Genomic DNA, 6,127 nt, shown 5'->3' on the forward strand with positions numbered 1-6,127 from the left:
ATTCCAGGCGGGCTTATCCTGTTCTTTTCGCAGTTAGTGGCTCCTACAAAAATGCACATTCTCAAATGTCCACGCTCAAAACAGGCATTCAAATGCTCATAGTTAGTCCTAATACAAAATATATTGTGAAGCTAGCTCAGGTGTGATTGGAGCAAGGGAACAGGAAGTAGAGGGTAGGAAGGAGGGCTTTTAGTGTAAGTGATTCCTTTTCCTGGTTTTAATAGCTGAATTACTGTAAAGTAATTCTCCAAATGAACAAGACTTCGCTATTAGGAAGTTGGAACGGAGCCATTGTCCCCCCCCCCAATGATGGCAGTGGCCCGATTTACCATCAAGACTTTTGTTCTAATATGGTCTCTAGTTATATATTTCAATTTATCCCGAAAAACTTTAGTTCAGTTTCTGTTTGTTTCAATATCGGTAAGGTTTAATACAACCACAAGATGACTGGTTCTAGCTCTACACTGCTGACACACCTTTGCCTACAGAGAACAGAATGTTTTATTTCCTTGAATGATGTTTCTTCAAATAAGTAAACAGCAAGAGATGCTTTTCTGTGCGCTGTAGGCTGTCGTAGAAGAGTAGCAGACTACATTTTCAGATACTTTCGGTCTGCCACAAAACCTCAGCTTAATGGAGCAATAATCATTTAATAATAGTCAAAGGAAACTATTTCCTGATGATAATGTTTCCAATTCCAGTTAAGTTCCCTCTTAGTGCTGTCTGGCCACATGAAGCACCTTACATTTCAATGAGCTAATATGTTGGCTTTGGCCTCTTGCCTTTTTTTCCTGTGACATGGGGATTTTGGCAGAGGGCAAAAAAGGCCTCACTTTTTTCTTTTACTTGAAAAAAGGTTTTTGGGCTGCAGCGAGGTGATGAAATCACTGGGACTCTTGATCTGTGGACTTTGCTGCATGTTCGCGCAGAAAATGTTTACAACACCATAATGGTAAATCCATGAAGGAAAGTAACCATATATTTAAAAAATAAAGACTTAATCCTTTTAAATGTCAGCCCATGTAGGTTAATGTGCTAAAAAGTCAATGAATGAATAACCATGTACTGTAGATAGATTTTTAAGTTGAAGTTTCATGGGACCCGAGGAAAAAAAGTGTCTTCCAATTTCCTTTTTTTTGTGATTTCCTACCTATTTAGGGTAAAAACAACATCTTGCAATTTAGACTTTTTTTAATAGATCTTTATTTTTTAACTTTACAGTACGTCCACTGTATAGGACGTCGGGACCATGTTAGTGTTAGTAACAGATTATGCTTGTAGAGTGATAATAATGCATTCACCTTTATTTAAAAATAAATAAATGGGTCTGAACATTGCAGTAACTGCTTTCAAAATAAAAGTCTGATCAATGAACATTGTCGATAGCGATCAAAAGTTTAAAACTAATTCATTTGTTGACAACACATGGAACACTGCCCAAACTAGGCTACAGCTCAACAACAATTCATCCTAAAATGTCCATATCATTTGATAGGTCCCCCTTGAGTATGTTTCCTTCCTCATTCTTCATTGTTCTTAATTTCTTCCTTGCATTTTTAGCGATGATACTCCTGGAAGCATGTTTTCTGTTTCGTAATGCAGAGAAACATCTTGCATTTGGTACACCTCATGAACGTCTTGCCTTTGCACCCCTGTTTTCTGCATCTTTCTGCACTCTTGATATCCATCATCTGTGGCATGTGCCTGGCTCCTTGAATGCGCAGAGATCGCTCTGGTTGTGGGATCCTCTTTTTGGTTGGTGGCTCATACCCTTCTTCACCGTCTTCAGCGCTGTCAGCCAGTTCTGAACTATCCATCAGCTCTTCAGCCAAGTGTAATTTGAAGTCCAGGTACTGTTTGGTGTTCTTGGCTGGACGACTAAGCGCTTTGCTGTCAGACTTGTACTGGATCCAGGAGTTTGTAATGGCAACATCAAAGAAGTGAGTAATCACTCGCGATGTCAATTTCTTGGTCCGGTTTGACATGCGATAGAAGCTTAGCATGCGGTCACATAGGTCCACGCCACCCATGTTGTCATTGTACTCCCTGATCACTGCAGGCCACACCTGAAGGTGAACTTTTTCTTTTTTGGACCATCTGGTGCAGATGTCTTGGGGTTCTTTGCCATGTACAGTGGAAGCCATCAGCACTGGTTTGTTATCGAACCATTTTGTGATGGCTAGCTCAGGACTGTTTCTAATCACTTACACTGATGCTCCTCTCCCCTCTTTTTGCAACTGTTTGTCTCCTGGCAGCTGGCATGTTTTTGGGACTCTGTTTTTCATTATGGTTCCAGTTGCTGGAAGGCCTTTTGCCAGCAATTCATCCATGAGATCAATCGTTGTGAAGTATCGGTCAAAAAATATAAGAATTACTGTGGGAACAGTTTCAACCATTCGTAGGACTGATGCTGCTGAAACACCCAATCTTTGCTCCCTGAATGTGTTTTTCCCCTGGTGCACCTCAAAATCCAGCATCTGACCATTTGGAGAAGCAAGCACAAAGACCTTTAGGCCAGTGGGGTTTGGCTTGCCTGGAACGTGTTGCCTGACTGGACAGCGGCCTGTGAATGGGATGATTTGCTCATCGATGCAGACCTTTTTGTGTTTTTGGAAGACTGAGACAGCCTTGCCTCACACGGTCAAGTAATGGCCTGACTCTCCAAAGAATATCGGCCTTCTTTGCTTCCTCCGTTACAGCCAAGTCATCAACCATCTTGAATGAGCTTCTCAGCTTGAAGAACCTATCCCTTGACATTTTGCTGCTTATTATTGGCACTTTTGTTTTTTTGGCCCAAAACATTTTCATTCTTGGATAGCCTAGGCAGGCCTGTGGACTGACATGCCGAAGAAGATCTTAATTTCTTCAGGAGTTGTATGCAGAGACACTCCTCTAGTTTGTAACTCTCTTTGATTGGTGAATGCTGCCAAATCTTCAAAGACTTTAATGTCGATGTATTGGGTAAAGTGATCAATTGGACTCCAGTCTTCACGGGTTGCAGGGTCATTTTGACAGTCAGGAAGCCCAGGTAACACAGGTGTGAATCTAGTTTGATGGAGGAGGAATAAAAATGACCTACTTAGGGTTAACAAAACATTTTGCAGTTTATACTTTAGCCTAACCATGTTCCCTCGGGAAGATTTTTTTTTTAAATGTTGAAGTTAAAAGCATCAATTTGGTGCACTGTGAGAGCAACATTAGGAGATCTATGGATACATCTCTAAACACCCATATGAAACAGAACTGTAAGCAGATTTTATTTTTCTTTATGGATATTTTACAAATCACTCCCCTTTCAAACTGTATTCTTGTTTATTAATAACAACTTTTTTTTACTGTCATATAGTATTTTATACCTGTTTACTTTATTCTCTTATTTTTTTTATAACTAATGATCATTTAAAGATGTGCGTTTACCTCACTGGTTGGAGAAAAAGCTTCTTATATTCGTTAGCATAGCTAGCTAACCAGATGCTAATAACAACAAAGTTATTGACTGTATGATCAGTATGACAGATGAATAGATCACCACTGGGCTTTCAACTAAAGACACAGCCACACAAAAAACTGCGGCATGTGTACGGCTCCTTATGGGTACTGACATTTGTGAAGTCCCGGCCCGGAGCGACGTCCTGGTGCTCTCCGGCAGCTCTAAACCCCGGTCGGACGAGACATATTCCACGTGATGACACGTTAGGCTCGTGTTGTGTTCAAGGACCCTGACCTTGGCCAGGAAAAACAGGCACTCGCTTGTTTAATTATTTTGCGGTCTAGATTTCTTAATTTGTTCTCTTTTGCGTGTGTTACCTCGAGGGCCGTATCAAATTGTCTCGCGGGCCGTATACGGCCCGGGGGCCGGAGTTTCACCACCCCTGCCCTATAGCATTCCAATGTCATGTGGCCTGCACCCTTAGCTTAGGCCGGTTTCACCGACCTAAAGTAGTCACCAGATCTGTCATGCACCTTATAATTCAGGTAATATGGCTTTGATGGTGACCTTGGGAAACCCCACCTTGTCAGTAGTAGTCTCATGTTGGCATGTTATGGATGCCAAGTAATCAGCAGCAAACCGCTTCAACATGTGTATTTCGTTTTTTTCACGGCATTCATTTTGTTATTCTACAGTATTGTTGTTTTATAGTTATTTTTTAATGTATACAACGCAATTTGTGTTCTTTGAAATTGAAAAGGATATTGCATTGTGTTTGTTACTTTCGTTGCAGTTGTATGTCTTAAGTGTAATTTGGCTCGGCTTCCTATTTTGTATGGACATACTTTTATTTTGAAGGAGAGTTAGCGCTGTTGACAGGAAGTTGTTGTTGCTATGGAAACAACGTGACGGAGATTAATGGAGAAAAGTCATATCTACATATAAAGATGGAGAAAGTAAACGATAAACTTTATGGTTAAACTCAATACAATCAAAAACGAAAAAATAAATAAAATAAAAATATCCGAATAACAAAATTGAAACCCGAATAGTACTCCCTCGAACGAATATTCGGATATTCGACTACAGCCCTGGATTATAGATTATTTATTCATCGTTTCGCAACAATTTAATTTATATTTTGCATCTCGGAGATGCACTGTGAATAAGATCTTGTTTGATGCATGATTTATAAATTAGCAGGAATTTAGTAAAAATATGAAAGTGAAAGCAGTGCTGTTTATTTAAATAGAAATGTGAAAGCACAAACAATGTAGTCCCTTCAAATAATGAATAACCGTAATAAATAGTGATTATCTCAATACTGCAAAAAATATTCAAGAGATTGCAATAAAAAATTCCAACCAAGCTTTTCATCACATTGTTTTCAAGTTGATATTTAACTAAGGATGACTTCAGTTTTATTACCAGTTATTATAAACTGGCACTTACTTCTGGCTCCAATAATTGGTCCTGGACACAGCTTCTGTCAAAATGGCTGTAATAATTGCAACATCAAAGCCCTCCATTTGCATCCAAGCGTCTGAATTGAACCATTATGTCGATGTCTCATTTTTCAAATGTAACATTCATGAGACATTAACGGAATTAGGGGTTGTAAAACAATGCTGGCATCACTTTTAATGAACTTTAATAACCTTTCAATCAACGCTCCCTTGATTTGCATCACAGTGTAGTGTGTTTGCACAGAGGTAACTATATGTCAGCTTCACTTATAGTTAGGGAAGCATTCTTTCTTTTGCTTTTGTTTTCTTTTACGTCCTAATTTCACTCTTCTTTCCTTGTTTCCTTTCTCTTTACTTCCTTCCTTTTTTAAATCTTTATCTTTAACATTTTCTTGGTCTAAACTTTTTACATTGTGTCCATTCCACTCTAAATCTCTCCCCCCTCCTTCCATTCCCTAAAGTCTTTCCTCATGTCAGTGTGCTATATTTGTGGAGTTTGCCCTTGCCCTGCTGACCCCAATTATCAGGTTAACCATTAACTTTCAGGTTTCACCTTGTTGGCCCTTTGCCCCCATTCTCGTCTACACCAACAGTGCTTTTTGGCCGCGTCAAAACATACAAGCAGCTAGCAGAAAAGAAAGACAGAGAAATGCGTGGTGGTGTAGTCGGAGGATACATTGGAGGTGTATAGAAAGAGGAGCGTAGGGAGTATCAATGAGTGTCCAAATCATTGGAGCAGCTAGAGAGTTAATCCAGAGGAAGGGAGGCAGTGGGAGTTATAGCTCGCGACCCTGGGGATTTTTTTCTGGAGGAGTGTCGACTTTAAGCTACCGTGTTTGGCTGCTGGGAAGAAAATGGAGGAAGCTCTCCCATATAGTTAAAGGTCAGTGGCAGAGGTAGAAGAATTAGTCCGATCTTGTTGAGTAAAAGAAGAAGCACCAGAGTTTACGAATACTCTGTAACAAGTACAATTTGTGCAATCAAGTAAAAGTACAAAGAATTTGCATCAAAGTAAAAGTACTCAATAGGAAGTGTGGCCCATTTCAGAAAAATATATATGATATGTTTTGATTATAATTATTGATACATTACAGTTTTTATCAAAGCTGGTAAAGGTGCAGCTAGTTTGAATGACTTTGGCTGCATTTCACTTCGGTTAAATGAAATCCTTACGTCCCTCACTTGCGTTGTTTCCCTGCGTTTAGTCCCTCCCACCAGGGAAGCATGGAGG

At 39.7% G+C, this 6,127-nt stretch overlaps 1 protein-coding gene across 2 annotated transcripts in view; it reads left to right on the top strand.

Annotated features, from left to right (window-relative positions):
• The window catches only part of LOC307036666 (vitamin D3 receptor A), a 116,077-nt gene that overhangs the window by 45,654 nt on the left and 64,296 nt on the right, over positions 1 to 6,127 (top strand). The window lies entirely within an intron of this gene.

This window comes from Notothenia rossii, assembly GCF_949606895.1.
Source record: "Notothenia rossii genome assembly, chromosome: 4".
NCBI classification, from domain to species: Eukaryota; Metazoa; Chordata; class Actinopteri; order Perciformes; family Nototheniidae; genus Notothenia; species Notothenia rossii.